This window comes from Aythya ferina (genome assembly GCF_964211825.1).
Source record: "Aythya ferina genome assembly, chromosome: 3".
Classification (NCBI taxonomy): domain Eukaryota; kingdom Metazoa; phylum Chordata; class Aves; order Anseriformes; family Anatidae; genus Aythya; species Aythya ferina.
This window is the reverse complement of record NC_140298.1, coordinates 68139055-68158182: the sequence shown is the minus strand read 5'-3', so window position 1 is coordinate 68158182 and position 19128 is coordinate 68139055. Positions and strand designations below refer to the sequence as shown.

The 19128-nt window shown below is 40.4% G+C and overlaps 1 long non-coding RNA gene across 1 annotated transcript in view; it reads right to left on the bottom strand.

Annotated features, from left to right (window-relative positions):
- LOC311434934 overlaps positions 1 to 18822 on the bottom strand; it is a 36087-nt gene extending 17265 nt beyond the window's left edge. Inside the window, exons 1-2 of the long non-coding RNA XR_014691840.1 lie at positions 18703 to 18822; positions 10762 to 10837 (exon numbers count right to left, since the gene is read on the bottom strand). This is a non-coding gene — a long non-coding RNA (uncharacterized lncRNA). The remainder of the gene's footprint in view (positions 1 to 10761; positions 10838 to 18702) is intronic.
- Between the last annotated feature and the right edge of the window lie 306 nt (positions 18823 to 19128).

Genomic DNA, 19128 nt, shown 5'->3' with positions numbered 1-19128 from the left:
TTTCTCCAGGCTGAACAAGCCCAGCTCCCTCAGCCACTTCTCGTAGGACTTGTTCTCCAGACCCCTCACCAGCTTCGTCACCCTTCTCTGGACTCGCTCAAGCACCTCCATGTCCTTCTTGTAGCGAGGGGCCCAAAACTGAACACAGTACTCGAGGTGCGGCCTCACCAGAGCCAAATACAGGTCACCCTTTTAATGATTAGTAGCTCAGACATTCAAAATTTGTTGTCCAAATAGGGTTCTCAAAATATCCTTTTTTTGACAAGATAGATGAGCCAGATTTGCACTTAAAAGTTCAAATGTCAATTATCTAAGCTGTCTATCAGTATTTTACTCAAATTGACTAGACAGCTTGACTGATTTGGCTCCTAATGCACTACAGGAGCAGCACAGAAGAAGCAAAAGATACGTATATGATTAATGTATTTTTAGACCAAAAGGGATCATTACGATTCCGTGATCTAGTCTACTCTATTTTAAAAGGACACAAGATTTCTTGCAGTCTTCTTCAGTCTAATAGCTATAGATTAAAAAAATCTTATTTTTCAGAAACACAACTTAAAAATTAGTGTGATCAAGACTACTTTGTAACTATTGAAAACCGATTCACTGATTACTTATAACCTTTGTTAGCATATATTATTGGTCATCTGATGTATTTAGCTTTAATTTCCAGATATTGAAAACTGTTATATTTTTGATTTTATGGACAGCAAGACTTTGGTTTTCTTCATGAAGAGGAATCAAATCATTCCCTAGTCTTCTTTCTGTTTGGTTAAACATTGCATTTCAAACACAAGGTGCAACGGTTGAATTTTCACAATTGCTTCCTGAACTGTTCTGGTGACAGCTGTCCAACAGCTGTCTCTAGTTGCCCTGGCACAGCAGCATCTCACCCAAAGTGCTCTCTCTGTGACCAGAGAACCAATGCTAATCTCCCTACTTGCATGGGAGACCACACGCATTCTTTTGGGACCTACAGATCTAGATTTGAATGTGTCATGCTAGAAATACTGTGCTTCAAAAGCAAAGCTGAAGATCCAACATGGATGAACTTCTAGAAAGTAATAGATATGATCTATATATCAGAAGCATAAATTGGATGTTCAGATGAACTTCTTCATCATGCTTCTTACTGTATCTGACTGAATTTTTAAGAGGTACATCAAAATCTTTTCAGGATTTCTTTCCTGTTTTGAGGGGTTTATTTTATTTATTTATTTGTTTACTTTTCTGAGGTGAAAAAAATATCTCTGATTTCAAGATTCAACTTGTCAAGATGAATCTCTTTTTTCTTGCTTTCAGTTTAAAAGTTAAAAGGGGTGAATAAATGCCTTGGTTTCAGCTCAAGGTCTTGGTAAATCTTCTGTGAAAAAATTATTCACCTCTACTAAAGTCATTCTCTCATTCTGAATATTTCTTAGCCAGACCTCTAGCACTCAGGTATAAAAAATAAAATAAAATTAAAATACAATCAAGTAAAATAAAAAACACATCTTTATATGGTAATTTCTCTTTGTTTACTAGTCCAGCTCCTTGAAGATGAGTTCCTGTTTCTACAGAAATTGAAGCTCCTGAACTGATCATCTCTTTTCTCTAGAAGGATGTGTAATGGCTTAATGTTCCACAGTATCAAAAATTCATATGCCATAACACTTATTGAGTTGGCCGTTTTTTTCCAGAAGTTTTGACTTCTTACCCTCCCTTTTTTTTTCTTTTTTTAGAAAAATATTGTAAAAAAATGAAAAACAGACAAACAAACTTTAAAATTTATATTTATATGTATATGTATATGTATATGTATATTTATATTTATATTTATATTTATATTTATATTTATATTTATATTTATATTTATATTTTTTTTTCCAAGCACAAGATTTTTTTACCTTGCAGGAAAGTATCTCCAGCTATTTGCCATTCAGATATCCAGTTTGTTCAATCTTCTGTCCTTTTTATCTTTTTCATACTTATATTTTATTGCCTTAATCTGCTTTTGCCAGGCAGATGAGTCTCATTTACCTGTGGTGACTACAGTTAACTATACAGTAACTCCTTCTCAGTCTATATACCTTCTGATTCATGGTAGCCACTTCCACACTTCCTAGAATCTTGGATTAGGGTGCTTCCTGAATTTGCTCAAGTATTTCTCTCTAGAGCTATCTATCCTTTCAATAGTTCATTTACATAAAACTGACAGAGACTGTCAAAATCAGAGCATCAGATGATTATCAAGGACTTCCTAGTTCACCAGGAATTTTCAGTGTACACTGAATGTACCCAGTCAATATCTATTCCTGTCAAATGAACATCATTCATAACTCATTTCACACCTGAATAAAATAATGATATATTTGTGGCTGGAGTATTGGTGCAGAGACAGAATTGTTTAAGATTTATCACGGTCATGACATTATTTATTTATTTAATTACATTTTTATTAAATAATGTATCTCTTGTATGTTTATCTTGTATTTTAAAATAAAACTTTCTTCAGTCCTTACATCTCTGTACTTAGTACATATTCAGCAAACACACAATGCCCTAGGGATTTTTCCAGTGATTCCTATGGCAGAAAATAATGTTATGATTTATAGGTTCTTCTGTCCTACTACACATTCAAATAGTACTTATTAGATCAGACAGGTGAATTGAAAATAAAATAATAATCAGAAGGCTCTATGCAAGTTCCCCAAAATGTGCTAGCACTTTTCACTATATCAGCTTTTTGTAATGAAAACTATTCTCAGTTTGAAAATTGCAGGTCAAATTCATCTGGCCAGATATGAATTTCTAAGTATCTACCACTAAGCAAATTGCATTTATGGCCACAGGAGAGAACCTGCCAGTTTTAATGTGTGATTAATACTATCCTAGACTATTTATCACATTAAAGATCAAAAACTTAGAAATGTCTTCTTTTCTTAACACATAAAAGTTTGGCAGCATAAAAGAAGTAAAAGAAGTCCTTACCCCAAGACAGGCTTTTGAAATTGACTCAACTCACATCTTAGAACCATGCACTTCTGGGGTATAAGACAGAAACCACCAATAGTGCTTCCTTCACTTCTGGAAACGGACACTAAACCTATAGACAGATAGTATTTAGTTTTATATTTTTAATTGAATTTTACTACAGAAAAAATACAAAAAGAAAAAAAAAATAAAAAAAAGGAAAAAAAAGAAAAAAAATCTTCACAGAATCACAGAATAGGTTCTGCATAGAACCTCTGGATATTGTCTACTTCACCTCTCCTTGCTCAAGCAGAGTCAACTACAGAAAACTGCCCAGTACATTGTCTAGTGTGGGTTTGAAAACCTGCAAGGATGGAGACTCTACAACCTCTCTGGACTGTTTCAGTGTTTGACCATTCTCACAGTGAAGATTTCTCTCACATATAAATTTCACATATAAATGGAATTTCTTGTATTTCAGTTTGTGCCTAATAACTCTTATATTAATTTAATGTCACTTAAAAGAGTCTGGCTCCACCTTCTTTACTGTCCTCCAGCAGGTACTTATACACATTGCATGGATATCCCTGAGTCTTCTCCAGGCTGAACAGCCTCAACTCTCTCAACCTTTCACTGTATGATAGATATTCCAAGCTTTTAACATTGTTTTGGCCCTTTACTGTGCTAACTTCAATACATCCATGCATTTCTCATACCCAGGAGCCCAGAAATAGATACAGTGATCCAGATGTGGTCTCAGATTAAACAAACTACGTTACGTGTGAAATGTTATGGCATAAGGCATGCACGTATGCACCAGTACCCATGCTGTACATAATCGCACAGAATCACAGCGGTTGGAAGGGACCTCTGGAGATCACCTAGTCCAATTCCCTTGCTCAAGCAGTGTGACCTAGAGCACATTGCACAGGATGGCATCTGGGAGGGTTCTGAGTATCTCCAGAGAAGGAGAGTCCACAGCACCTCTCTGGGCGACCTGTTCCAGTGCTCTGTACCAGTCATTTTTTGACTTTTTTTTTTACATTTCTCCTTGCTGTATCATTTTAAACAAATAACATCCAGGTTATATTGGGCACTTGTAAATTAATAAAAGTCCACATTCAGTAGAAATAGCAAGAAAATCCACATTAGACAAAAGTTTTAAGGAAAAGCTATGGTGAATTGAAAAGATTCATTTTTTATTTCATTTGACCATGACAACACATCTTATAAATGTTTTAAAAACATTTAAATTTTTTAATGTCTGACATAGATTAGCAAAAGAATTATATTTCAAAAAAAGTCTCACAAGCCAGACAATCTTAATTGAGAAATAGGCATAAAGGAACAAACAAACAACAAACAACAAACAAAAAACAATCAAACAAACAAACAAACAAAAAAAAAAAAAAACAAATATATACCCCAAAACAACATAGAAATACCTGTACAAGAAAAATATGCAATTTTTTCTCCACATATCTGCTTTCAACATGAGTAAGTCTTTGATTTCAGCCTGAAAGTTTCTGAAATGCTCCACAAAAGAAAATACATTATTAGTTAACATTAGGGCTTAAAGAATATATGTGCAGCAAAAAAAGTTCCTTTCAGAACAGAAACAAAGCCATTTCTATGCTAAGTGTCATTAAGCTATCCACATATTAGCGACAAATATCAGGGAATACAAACATAGGTTTCAGAAAGTGAGCAACCTAAACTGGTGAAGATGCAATCATCATTATTTATTCTCAACATTAATCAGATATGTCTGTTTCCAGCTGTTGCTATTTTGTTTAATTTAATTAGAAACAAACCACTGTAACTACTGAAATAATTAGAAGAAGTTAGTAGCCTATGACAATAGCTGGGACTCAAAAGTAAGGATCGGTCACGTCCCAGGACTCCTGCCCTTAAGTCTTATTAGAGCCAATAGATTCGACACTTAAGCTTTACCTTTGGCCCTTCCTTCCTATCGATATGCAAATAACTCGTGGTGGCGGAGCTCAAGGAGGAGGTGGAGAGGTTGAGGGCCATCAGGGAGTGTGAGCAAGAGATAGACTTGTGGAGTAACTCCCTGCAGGGCCTCAAGGGGAGGTACCGAGGTGAGACTCCCCAAATGGGGGCGGACCCCCTGCCCTGTAGCCATCGGGCAGAGGGAGGGGATCTGGGAGTTCAGGAGGAATGGAAACAGGTCCCTGCTCGACATCGCAGGCGACGCCCTCCCCTTCCGGCCCCGCATTCCCAGGTGCCCTTACACAACAGGTTTGAGGCCCTGGAGCTCGACAGACCAGTAGCTGAGGAAGAGGTAGCAAGTGTTCCCAGGAGGATGCCTAGGGCGAGGAGGTTGACTCCATGCCTCAGGACTGCCTCCACCAAGAAAGACAGGAGGGTTATTGTTGTTGGAGACTCGATTCTTAGGGGAACAGAGGGCCCTATTTGTAGGCCTGACCCTACCCGTAGGGAAGTCTGCTGCCTCCCTGGGGCCAGGGTGAGGAACGTTGCCAGGAAGCTTCCCAACCTGGTACGCCCCTCTGATTATCACCCTCTTTTGATAGTCCAGGCGGGCAGTGACAACATTGAAGAGAGAAGCCTGAAGGCTATCAAAAGAGACTTTAGGGGGCTGGGTCGGTTAGTGGATGGAGCGGGAATGCAGGTGGTGTTTTCGTCCATCCCTACGGTGGCAGGGAGGGGTTCAGAGAGGACACGGAAAGCCCACATGTTAAACACATGGCTCCGGGGCTGGTGCCAACGCAGAAATCTTGGGTTTTTCGATCATGGGGCACTTTACTCAGCACCTGGCCTGATGGCCGCAGACGGGTCCCTATCTTTTAGGGGAAAAAGGATCCTGGGCCAGGAGCTGGCAGGGCTCATTGAGAGGGCTTTAAACTAGAAAAGAAGGGGGATGGGGCTGAAGCTAGGATTGTTAGGGCTGTGCCAGAGGGAACAATGGCAAGGCCGGAGGATAAGGCAATGGCCCAGCTGAAGTGCATCTACACCAATGCATGCAGCATGGGTAACAAACAGGAGGAGCTGGAAGCCATCGTGCAGCAGGCAGGCTACGACTTGGTTGCCATCACGGAGACGTGGTGGGACCAGTCTCATGACTGGAGTACTGCAATATCTGGATATAAGCTCTTTAGAAGGGACAGGCAGCACAGAAGTGGTGGTGGTGTGGCTCTCTGTATTAGAGAGTCTTTCGAGGTTGTAGAACTCGAGGCTGGGAATGACAAGGTCGAGTCCCTTTGGGTTAGGATCAGCAGGGACAACAAGGCTAGTGTCCTGGTCGGGGTCTGTTATAGACTGCCGAACCAGGATGAGGAGACGGATGAGGAATTCTCCAGGCAGCTGACAGAAGTTGGGAAATCGTCAGCACTTGAAGTCGTGGGGGACTTCAACTTCCCTGTCATATCCTGGAAGCACAACACAGCCCTGAGAAAGCAGTCTAGGAGGTTTCTGGAGAGCGTGGAAGATAGCTTCCTGACGCAGCTGGTTAGTAAGCCTACCAGGGGTGGTGCCCCGGTAGACCTTCTCTTCACAAACAGAGAAGGACTGGTGGAGGATGTGATTGTCGGGAGCTGTCTTGGGCAGAGTGACCACGAAATGGTGGAGTTCACTATTCTTGGCGAGGCTAGGAAGGGGACCAGTAAAACTGCTGTATTGGACTTTCGGAGGGCTGACTTTGAGCTGCTCAGGACACTAGTTGGTGGTGTCCCTTGGGAGGCGGTTCTGAAGAACAGAGGAGTCCTGGAAGGCTGGGCGCTCTTCAAGAGGAAAATCTTAATGGCGCAGGAATGGTCTGTCCCCACGTGCCCAAAGACGAGCTGGCGGGGAAGAAGACCGGCCTGGCTCAACAGAGAATTGTGGCTTGATCTTAGGAGAAAAAAGAGGGTTTATAATCTTTGGAAAAGTGGGCAGGCCACTAGGGAGGACTTTAAGGATGTAGCGAGGCTGTGCAGGGACAAAATTAGGAAGGCCAAAGCTCATCTGGAGCTCAATCTGGCTACTGCCGTTAAAGATAACAAAAAACGTTTCTATAAATACATCAACACAAAAAGGAGGACTAAGGAGAATCTCCATCCCTTACTGGATGCGGGGGGAAACTTAGTTACAAGAGATGAGGAAAAGGAGGAGGTGCTCAATGCCTTCTTTGCCTCAGTCTTTAGCGGCAGTACCCGTTGTTCTCTGGATACTCAGTACCCTGAGCTGGTGGAAGGGGATGGGGAGCAGGATGTGGCCCTCACTATCCACGAAGAACTGGTTGGTGACCTGCTACGGCACTTAGATGTGCACAAGTCGATGGGGCCGGATGGGATCCACTCAAGGGTACTGAGAGAACTGGCAGAGGAGCTGGCCAAGCCACTGTCCATCATTTATCAGCAGTCCTGGCAATCGGGGGAGGTCCCAGTTGACTGGCGGCTAGCAAATGTGACGCCCATCTACAAGAAGGGCCGGAGGGCAGACCCGGGCAACTACAGGCCTGTCAGTTTGACCTCAGTGCCAGGGAAGCTCATGGAGCAGATCCTCCTGAGAGTCGTCACGCAGCACTTGCAGGGCAAGCAGGCGATCAGGCCCAGTCAGCATGGGTTTATGAAAGGCAGATCCTGCTTGACGAACCTGATCTCCTTCTGTGACAAAGTGACGTGCTGGGTGGATGAGGGAAAGGCTGTGGATGTGGTCTACCTTGACTTCAGCAAGGCTTTTGACACCGTCTCCCACAGCATTCTCCTCAAGAAACTGGCTGCTCGTGGCTTGGACTGGTGCACGCTTCGTTGGTTTAGAAACTGGCTGGATAGCCGGGCCCAAAGAGTCGTGGTGAATGGAGTCAAGTCCAGTTGGAGGCCAGTCACTAGTGGCGTCCCCCAGGGCTCGGTGCTGGGGCCGGTCCTCTTTAATATCTTCATCGATGATCTGGACGAGGGCATCGAGTGCACTCTCAGTAAGTTTGCAGATGACACCAAGTTAGGTGTGTGTGTCGATCTGCTTGAGGGTAGGAAAGCTCTGCAGGAGGATCTGGATAGGCTGCACCGATGGGCTGAGGTCAACTGCATGAAGTTCAACAAGGCCAAGTGCCGGGTCCTGCACCTGGGGCGCAATAACCCCAAGCAGAGCTACAGGCTGGGAGAGGAATGGTTGGAGAGCTGCCAGGCAGAGAAGGACCTGGGAGTGATGGTGGATAGTCGGCTGAATATGAGCCAGCAGTGTGCTCAGGTGGCCAAGAAGGCCAACGGCATCCTGGCTTGTATCAGGAACAGTGTGACCAGCAGGGCTAGGGAGGTGATCGTCCCCCTGTACTCAGCTCTGGTGAGGCCGCACCTCGAGTACTGTGTTCAGTTTTGGGCCCCTCACTACAAGAAGGACATTGAGGTGCTTGAGCGGGTGCAGAGAAGGGCGACAAAGCTGGTGAGGGGTCTGGAGAACAAGTCCTACAAGGAGCGGCTGAGGGAGCTGGGCTTGTTCAGCCTGGAGAAGAGGAGGCTCAGGGGCGACCTTATCGCTCTCTATAGGTACCTCAAGGGAGGCTGTAGCGAGGTGGGGGTTGGCCTGTTCTCCCACGTGCCTGGTGACAGGACAAGGGGGAATGGGCTTAAGTTGAGCCAGGGGAGTTTTAGGTTAGATGTTAGGAAGAACTTCTTTACTGAAAGGGTTGTGAGGCATTGGAACAGGCTGCCCAGGGAAGTGGTGGAGTCACCATCCCTGGAAGTCTTCAAAAGACGTTTAGATGTAGAGCTTAGGGATATGGTTTAGTGGGGACTGCTAGCGTTAGGTCAGAGGTTGGACTGGATGATCTTGAGGTCTCTTCCAACCTAGAAATTCTGTGATTCTGTGAACTCTATGATTTTCAGCTTAATAGCTGACAAGATGCATTGGGTACTAAGGGCTCCATTCACAGTGCTGCAAAAACAGTTCTGCCTCTAAGAAAAGCCATTAGTATATCACATCAAAGAGTTTCATGATCTTGGGTAGTACGCATTTCTGAGGTGTAAAGATGCCCTTTATCCCAAGAAGGTGGCCAGTGACACTTCTTACGTAGTCAGAAAAACTGTTAAATCTGAAGACATATAAAGGAGCTAGCTTTACATGACAAATTAAGGGAAGGAAAATGTATGGTTTACTGAGCAAAATAGTGTTAATGTTCAGTTGCCTTGCTTTAAGTCTGAAAATATTGGAAAAAAAAAAAAAAGAAAAGGAGGTTTATGATTGCAGCCCCAAGCTACAGATCTTATACAAGAAACAAATTTTAAGCCTATCGTTATCTATTAATTTTGTTTTAAACTATGCAGTTTTCTGCACTTACAATTTAACACACCAGCATTCATTTATCACTGTAGGGCATTATGGGCAGCTGCAAAGTGAAGATTCAACTGGATATTGGCAGACTTACACAGAAATGTAATGTTGCCTTGGGTTACAGCTACAATCTAATTCTGGCTGATGAGTAAACACCCTTGAGTTTGGTTGTATATTCTTTGATCATTATTGGTTGATCTTTCAAATAGTACTGATACTCCTTTCTTTGTCATACCCTTTCTTCTCCTCCATTTGTATTTTCTCTTTATTCTGCATTAGTTATTTGTCTCACTATGAAAATATCATTTATACATTGGTACTCCACATTTTGTATTTACTGAGTGTCATCTTTTATGTTTTGGGTTTGTGGTGGTTTTTTTTGTTTGTTTGTTTTTTTCAGAAAGATGTCAAGTCTTTCAGAAAGATGTCAAAGTACTTTGCAAGGCACACAGCAGAGAATTTCTGAAGTTTTTCTGCTTTGCTGCACTAGTAGTTTATGAACTGTGCCTCTAGTCATTTACTTCTGAGTGAAATTTACAAACCATGAGTAGCAACAGAAGAAGGGAAGAGTGTAGAACAGAACAGGCACAGCAGCCAAAAAAAAAAAAAAAAAAAAAAAAAAAAAGATTAAAGCAAGATTAAAGCTTCTGGAACTTCAAGTTTAATATCTTAGTGAATCAAGACAAAAATAATTTTATCAAAAATTATGCAGGAAGAGAACAGTGATTGTATCTGTCTATGGAAGATGTATGAATACAGTGACTCCGTTTAATGAGCAGAGCTGAATCTTGTCATCTTGCTCATAATGAGAACTTCCTTAGGTAAACAGAGGTATTCTAATACACAGCATGTATTTCTCAGTTTTCAAAACTGACTCAAAACTTAGACTTGAAAAAGATTGGGTAGACTTAGTTCATCAGCTATGACATCAGTTTTGCAGCTTTTAAGTGGCCCAGTTTCTAATTTGTATACATTGTCCTCAGAAAATAAGTTGAAATAGTACCATTTAGTTTGGAAAAAAAAAAAAGTTTCCAACAGGCTACATCTTATAACCATGACAGATCCAATAAAAATAGGAGTTTGGAACTTCACAAGTATTGAAATTGTGGAATGTGATTTTATTTAAAATATAGATGTTTAAAGGATAGTAAAACAGTCTAATTTGTGAAAAGAAAAAAAAAAAAAAAAAAAAAAAAAACAGATCTTGTTTAGGTAAACAGAAGGACCTCAGTTTGCTTAATCACCTCCAGAGTTCTGTCTGGAGATCATCTGATGAATCTTCAACCTCTTTCATTGGCTATCCTTTTTTTCATTTTTGATCCACATCATTCCATTGCTGCTGTTAAAAGAATTCGTTATCCCATGCATAAAACACTATTTTTTCATATCTTTTTCCATTCCAGATAAAAGGAATATTCTGAAGAAATGAAACCGGTATGTGCCGTTTTTAAAAGGCAGAAATTATGTAGCTGTGTTCCTGAGTGCTGGAGAGCTTGAGTAAAAACAAGAACTACTTACCCACATGCATTTTCCTCTGAGTTCTTGCAGCAACTTTCCATTCAGTGATGAAATATATGGCACTCTCTTTTGTAAGCTGCGGAATAAACATTTTCCAGAGTAATTTACCTTCATTCATGGATGCATATGACATACGTTTGTTGTCTTAGAGCAAATTATAGCCTGTGAGACACCAGAACAATGACAGCATATGGTTCATCCTACCTCACAGAATATGCTAGGTAAATGGCCATCCTAGACTTCTCTGATTTTTATAGGCACCAGCAGAGAAGTGTCTGAAATTTCAAGTTTCCTCTCTTCTCCTCTTCTCTACCTCCTACCTCCTATTCTTCCATAATATGGCATGAAACAAAAAATATTCAGTAATGATAGTGCGGTGAGAAACAAAGACTGAGCTTCTTCCAGTCTGTGAGTAAACTGCTTAGAGGTTTATGTAAATAAAGTCAATAAGGACTCTTAAAAATGTTTCCAAAAGATATCAAGTCTTATTATGTTTAGAGGTTATCTGCCTGAGAGGAATAAGGAAATAAGTTATAGTAAAGGAAGCAGAGATTTGGGAAAAGAATATAAAAAGCTGAAACATTTAAAATATTCAAAATCCTGTAAGTCTCATATCAATGGCAATTCAAAATATTTAAAATCATTATTTTGACTTTAACAGCATGCCATTCATCAATATATTTTGGAAATCTATGTACAGCAACTGGCTGTGTGAAAGTATTGCTGACTTTCATTTCTCCATCTTAATTTATCCAGGAAAAGAAAACCAGATCAAACCAGCAAACAACCCTTAAAGTTTCTCATAGGTTTTTATGTTTTATCAAAGAAAATGTTTTCCCAGTGTCTATCACCCACTACAATTTAAATACCCACTTTTATTAATAAGTTAATTAATAAAACAGATGGTATAACAATGCAAAATGCTACATCTTCATTTCAATTTCTTTCTGTCATAAAGGGCTGTTTTTCAGCTGATTTCTCATTGCAGCTTGGTTTTGTACCATGTAAGGAAAAAAAAAATAGCTGTAATCCATCAGTAGGCTTAACAACATATTAATTAAAAAGGTCAGGGCAAACCTGTGTTATTTTACTGGGTCTGGTTGGGATGGAGTTAACTTTCCCTGCAGTGGCCCATATAGGGCTGTGCACTTGTAGTTAGAACAGCGTTGGTATCACACTGGTGTTTATTGCTGAGCAGTCCTGACATAGCATCAAGACTCCCTAACAACCCCTCCAAGAGCCAGAAGCCTGGGGGTGGGGAAGAAGTGTGGAAGGGACATCACCAGGGCAGCTGACCTAAATGGACCAAAGGGTTATTCCATACCATGTGGTGTCACACACAGCAGTAATAGCTGGGAAAGGGGAAGAAGAAGGGGGGGTGAAGAGGGGGGTGGGAGGCCCTCTGTTTATGAAGACATCTGTATTCCTAACCAACCACTCTGCATATTGAGGTCCTGCTTCGCAGGATGTGGCCAAACATTGCTTACAGATGGAAAATACTTTTTTTTTCTTCCGTCTGTGTTTCCACATAGCCTTTACTTTTTCTTTTTCCCCTTTCCCCTTTAATTAAATTACTCTTAACTCAACCTGTGAGCCTATTTTCTTACCAAAATATTTTCTTCTCTTAGTTCGAGGAGGGGGAGTGAGAGAGTGGATGTGGTGAAATTTAGCTGCTCAGCAGGGTAAAATCCATTATGTATGACTGATCCATGTTTCTGACCCTACTGTCCTTATATTTACACGAATAAATTAAATGTGGCTAGGTCTACTATTAAGGAAAACTGTCATGGAATGCCATGGACTTATTCATACATTATTCCTGTTAGAGATAACCTATTCCTGTTAGAGATAACAGGATGCCCTCCTTAAAACTGCTTATTTTCCCATGCTAATTGCTGAGCTTTTCCTGGGAAATACACTGAGGTACACCTGAAGCAGAGCCAAAACTATGACTATTTGACTGAACCAAAACTATGCCAGGGAGCACTCTAAAAACTTTTCCATAGGGGCAATTTGACAATAGATACAATTAGGTTAAGGTGCCTGGGAATGTCCCGACCTTGCTTATTTTGGTACAGGTAGTCTTTGTATCTACGTGTCATCGGAATAATTTAGAGAAATATTAAGTTTCAACAATTAATATACAAAATAGAGTAAACCTAAAATCAGGAAAGATTCTTTTTGAATTCAGTGATCTTTACATTAGGATACTTAGTCCTTCCTCAAATAGGCTTCCATTTCAAAAAATGTCTTTTAAAACTGCTGGGATGTCTCCTCTTGAGCCATGATGGAGCTGCATCCCCTATAGAAAATCTTTGAGAGCAAAGCTAACTCTCTGGTGCCTTCTTTCAATTCCATATATGTAAATGCTCTACTCAAACTAACCTTTGTTTGCTGTCCTCACAGGAATATGCAATATTGAATATGCAATATTCACTGTATTCCTGTGGGGATACATTCCCCAGCAGGCCTCCTCCACCTGTTTTTTTCTCAGCTTCGAAAGTAGTGGGAAAGTTATTTTTGTTTTCAGTCAATCACACTAGATACCTTTTTGAGGTGTGTCTCTAATTAGGCATTGTGGAAAATCACCTTTTCCTCTGTTATGTCTTCCATTTACCACCACAGGAGCCAACTATTTAATTACTCTAAATAGGCACACCTTCCAGAGAAGTTTTATTAGCAGAACTTAAGCAAACACAAGCAATTTGTAGTCTGTTGAGATGTGCCTGTGTACTTACCCATAATGGGAGGGGAAACATGATTTTAAAATTTGTCCTTTGAACCATTCTGTGTAAAATCCAAGTTATGAAGTTGTACATCCCTATGGACACTGCACGAACAAATTTCCCACATGGCATTTTACAATTAATTTTCATCTTCTTGAACTAAACACAAACAATCTGACAACTGGTTTATGCAAATGTGTTCTGAACTTCTTTGAAGTAGCTATTTTTAAGGCAGATATCATCTCCGCTTGGGGCTGAGCACTGAAATGATTTATATTTGTTTCAGTAAAATTAAAAAAAAAAAAGTGCTAGAAGTTATTTTCTACATGGTTTGCTCCATTAGATACATTTATTCTGACAGGAAGTGCTGAAATGCTAGTAATAAAGTGCTGAAATTACACATATCAGCTTAGAATCAAAATCCAGCAAAAAGTGAGAAAAGGTTTGTATCTTTGAACTAATCTGGGAAGTATGTATTCTTTAAACAACCATGCAACCAAGCAGAGTTTTTCCAAGTAAAAAGCAGTTCTCTGAAGGGTCAGGTGGAGAAAGGAATGGCCATAAAAAAATTCGCCAAGACTGTACAAACAAAACTCATAACTTTGGTTTAGGTGCAAAAAATGACTATGAAAATAGAAAAGGCTAAACAAGTTTTTTGTAATTAGGCGTTATAATTATTTTAGTATGGAAGTAGTTTCCAAGACAACTGGGAAACTACTTAGTTTAAGATACTACTAAATACCAGCTGAGAAGTTGGAAAAAAGTAACAAGTTTCTCAACATGCAAGACGTTGTTCTGACTTAACAGCTTCTTGTCAGCTGTAATACTTGATCTCGATCCATCTATTTGATCAAATACTATCAGACTATACTCAAAATAGGCTAACACGAACCTTATGAAGTTCAACAAAGGGAAGTGCAAGCTCCTGCACCTGGACCTGAGGAGAAACAACTCCAGGAATATGCTGGGGACCACCCAGCTTGTAAGCACCTCTACAGGAAAGGACCCGGGGATTCTGGTGAACACCAAGTTGAACATGAACCATCAATGTGCCCTTGCCACAAAGAAGGCTAACAGTATCCTACAGAAGTGTTGCCAGCATGTCAAGGGAGGAGATCCTTCCCTTCTGCTCAGCACTGATGAGGCCACACCTTTGGCCCCCAGTACTAAAGAGACATCAGCACTGAAGACAGTCCAATGTGGAGCCATGAAGATGACGAAGGGATGGGAGCTTCTTTGGGGAAAGGCTGAAAAAGTTGGGACTGTTCAGCTTAGAGAAGAGAAGGATCAGGAGAGATCTCATCAAGGTATATAAAAAACTGAAGGGAGAGTGCAAACAAATTGTTTTAATTTGTTTCCACTGCCATAACAAGAGGCAGTGGGCACAAACTGAAACACCGAAGGTTCCTTATGAACATTTGGAAGCACCTCTTGACTGTGCATTTTACCCAGAGAGACTGAAGGATGCTTCTTGGAAATACTAAAAAGCTGTCTGGACATGGTCCTGGGCAAATGGCTCTAGGTGCTCCTTTTTGAAAGATGTGTTGGGCTATATGATCTCCAGAGGTGCCTTTCAACCTCAACCACTCTGTGATTCTGTGATCAAAAATTGTTGTTTCTCTACAGACTTTCTTACATTCTTAGATCCTATTTAAATAACTTTAATATTGATATTTTTTGTCTTAAAAAAAAATCCTCTGCAACAAAAATTGCTCTGAAAAATATATGTTATCTGGGTTAGAAACAAAACCATATATTCCATGTCTTGGAGTAGAATCTATAAATAATTTCAAATAGATCAGCTACAACTCAGAAACTGGTAAGCAACAAGACGACGGTGCACAGAGATAGGATTTCGTAAAATTTGTGTAAACTACCTTACAACTTATCAATAAGGAGTTATACATACTTGGCTTCTTCTCCAGATACTTGCCACTTCAGTTACACATTTTTGAGGTGAGCAAGAATTAACTTTTACTATAAATTTGATAAAAATCTAATAACATGAATTAGTTGCCCACTGTCATGCTGGAGATGTCAACAGAGAACATTATACTGGAGGTATAATATACATATAATGGAGGTGTAGAAATTTTGTTTGTTATTTTTTACACTTAACTAGTTAAAACTAGTTACTGTAGAAATATGCCTAAATATCATTGGCGTGATTTTGATTTCATGACTGCCACAGACTGGGGTTTTCTTTGCTGTTTGGTTTTGGTTTTAGTCTTTGGCTTTTTACCATTTAACCCTGAGTATCTCAGCTACTGAAAGTGTGGTGAACAATGTGACCAAAAATATCATCGTCATCATCAAGGAAATATTTGTCATATTCAGCATTCAATAATAACACATATTTGAACAACTGAGGAACTATTCAACAGTCAAACTCCAAAGATGGGCTGAGTAAAAAATGAAAGTACTTTTTTCTTTAAAGTTTTTAGATGGAATAGCTGCATAGCAACAATTCATACATCAGCTTATATATTTAACTCCCTGATGAAGGATTTAGGGGGACGGGTTTTGGTTAGTTGTTGTAGAGGGTTTTTTTTGTTTGCTTGTTTTCAGTTAAAAATAACACCCCCTCAACTATTCAAATCTGTTGCATCAACCTGACAAAAGAAAGGTTTAAAAATCTAAAGAAGAAATGAGAAGGTGAAGAAGGGCAATCTGCATTCCAGGTGAACTGAGCCACATGCAGTTGACCATCAGCCAGTAATTCCTGAGAAGTGATGGCTGGGAAAATACCCATCAATAGAATTAGTAAGAAATTCTTCCAGAATATAGACCATCACCACGATATGCTTACTCTCAAAAATCTAAATAGCTTGCAAAATGCAAACGAATTTGAGTAATTTCCTACAACACAGTTCTGGACCAGACAGGATGATCAGATCACTGAAAATATCTGGAATCTGTATCTTCCTTCTTACATTAAATTTATTTTGGAAAATCCCTCTATACAGTACTTTGACAATCTATTTACCTTAACTTATTTCTGTCTTTCTGAATTATCAGCCACACAAAACATTCAGCCTTCCTACTGTTTCCTTATTCTGTATGCTCAAGGAAGTAGGATATTTGTTTTGTTTCATGTCTTGGATTCACTACCAGCTATTTGTGCATAAAACAGCGTACACTGAGCAATTCAAATAGTGGGCTGTGAAATCACAAGAGGTGCGAAATGCAGGAAATCTCACTCAAAAGGCTTTTTTTTTTTTTCTCATTCTAGCCTAAAACACAGATGTGTGTACTTCAAACTGAATCTAGTAGTTTTTTTCAGCTTTAAAGTGAATGAGTAAAATAAAATGGCAAGTTTTCCCCAAAAAATACTGGAGTTAACTTTAGCATTGTAGATGTCTATGATACCAAATAATTTTCTTCAGAGCTAAACAAACAAACAACAAATAGCATACCATAAAAGTACAAAACTGAAGAGTCATAAAAACTTAATAGTCACAGAATACAATTCAAGAGTACTGAACAAAACTTTATTTATTCATACACTTTCTTTTTTTTTTCTTTTTTTTTTTTTTTTAATTTGTTTAGGTACTTTTTGCCCTGGAATGCAATACCATGAGATAATGGTTCATAGAAGACCTAGCCAAACTCATGCGTGGCCAATTTATCATGATTATCAACCTGGCTGTACTAGTTGTAAAAGTTAGCTCTTGGAGCCACTTCAGCATGTCTGTATGATGCTCCCACTCAGCTATTCAGCTTTCAAGAATTTTTTGTTCCACTAACTGTGCACCATCTGGAAAAATTACCCTAAATCATAAATCTAATGACAACTGCCATGCTTTTCCCTTGCTGAGGAGCTGACAGAGTTAGTTGCAAGGATGGTTTCAAGATGGAACAAGAAGACCAGATTGAAGAACTTTAAGAGTACCATTGCACTGGATCTCTTGTTGCTTGTATTTATAATACATCTGCCGTATCTCTGTGCCATTTTAACACGTTTGAGTTAGCTGTAGTCATGGTGATACCATATACCTTAATTCTGAACATAGCCTCTGCTTAGAGCAGAACCAGCAAGCTTGAATCAAGACATACATGTATCTTTTTTGTTTTCACATATATTTCAATTCATCAACTAGTTAAGGGGTGAGAACTGATGTTATTCTGTGACTGTATTATACAGATCAGAAAGGTAATCATAATGGTTCTTTCTGCCTTTTACGTCCAGAAGAATAATTTACAATCCAGAAGATGTGAGTTCGTGATTTCAGTTTAAAGTCGATATTATTAACAATTCAAATCATATTCAGCAAATTCCAAGAAGCTGATGAAACTATAAGATACTTATGTTAGCAAATTCCTAGTCTTCTCATTTATGCCATAAATTTGAAATAACTGTTTATTATTATTATTACTGTTATTATTATTACTACTGTTATTATTATTACTACTGTTATTATAACTGTTATTAAGGTGGGATAAAGAACAATGAGCAAGTGGCTGTCTCCTCCAGCCCTAACCCTTCCTGCCTGGCTACTCTGGCCCAGTGACCCAGGGTCTGTGCCCAGGCTGGGGGACAGGGGGTGCAGATGCCAATTTCCCCTTTCCAGGTTCAACCAGTAGCAAAGTTGAGCACATATCCCAGAGACACATGGACACACACAAAGACAGGACACTGATATGACTGGGCACAAAGGCTGCCGCAGTCAAGGGCTGCCTTCAAAAACACACACACAGGGCTCACATAAGTGTAAAAAAAGAAGAAAAAAAAAAAAAAAACAGACACCCTTTCCTCCTCTCCAGCTGGCAGAGACGTAAGGTCACTAGTGAAAGCACATACAGCACTCTCTAGGTTCTCAGGCACACCCACATTAATGGATCCTCCAAGTACCTGACACAGTTCCTCTGTTCTTCCAGCACCCTTGCCCACATTCCTTTAGTACCTTTTCAGCAGTCCCTCTGCTGGCCCAGCATCCCTGCACAGATCCTAGGCCCCCTTACCTGCCTCATGGTTTGTTTACTCACTGGCCAGTCCAAGTTGAAGTTTGCTGCAAATGCACATACACAACTCATCCCTCAGGCACGCGACATTCCATAGTCCCCCTTGCACTTACCAACACAGACCCACTGCTTGTTTTGATACCCAGACTCAAGGCCTCCATTACTTGCCCACTGGTTTAGCTTAAATGTTGTTAGAAAACACACACTCACACCACTGGGAACACACCAGGTTAGGAAAGACACAGACACTCACCCCCCTGACAGCAGACGGCACCATTCACACAGGCTGTAGCTCACAGCCATGCTCTAGCCAGCGGTGCAGAGCAGTGTTCTTGCCTCACCCACAACGGTACCCAGCGGTAGCTGGGATCACACTGCTCCCTCCCCAGCTGCTGGGGTCACCACGTGTCCCATCTAATGCCAGGACCCCACTCGCTCCAGTAGATGGCACCGCAGGCTGGGGGTATAGACAGTATTGATTCCAGTAGCTGGCACCTAGTTCACTCACACCAATCCCCACAGTAGCAGCACTGTGGGCTCAAAGTCCATGGGGCCCTCCTTGCATCTAGAGAGGTCCCACCAACTACTTACTGATCCTTACCCACTCCATCAGCGGGCACCACAGGCCATGGGAGCCTTCACCCTCAGTATGATTCCCCTAGCTGGCACCCCGCCCACT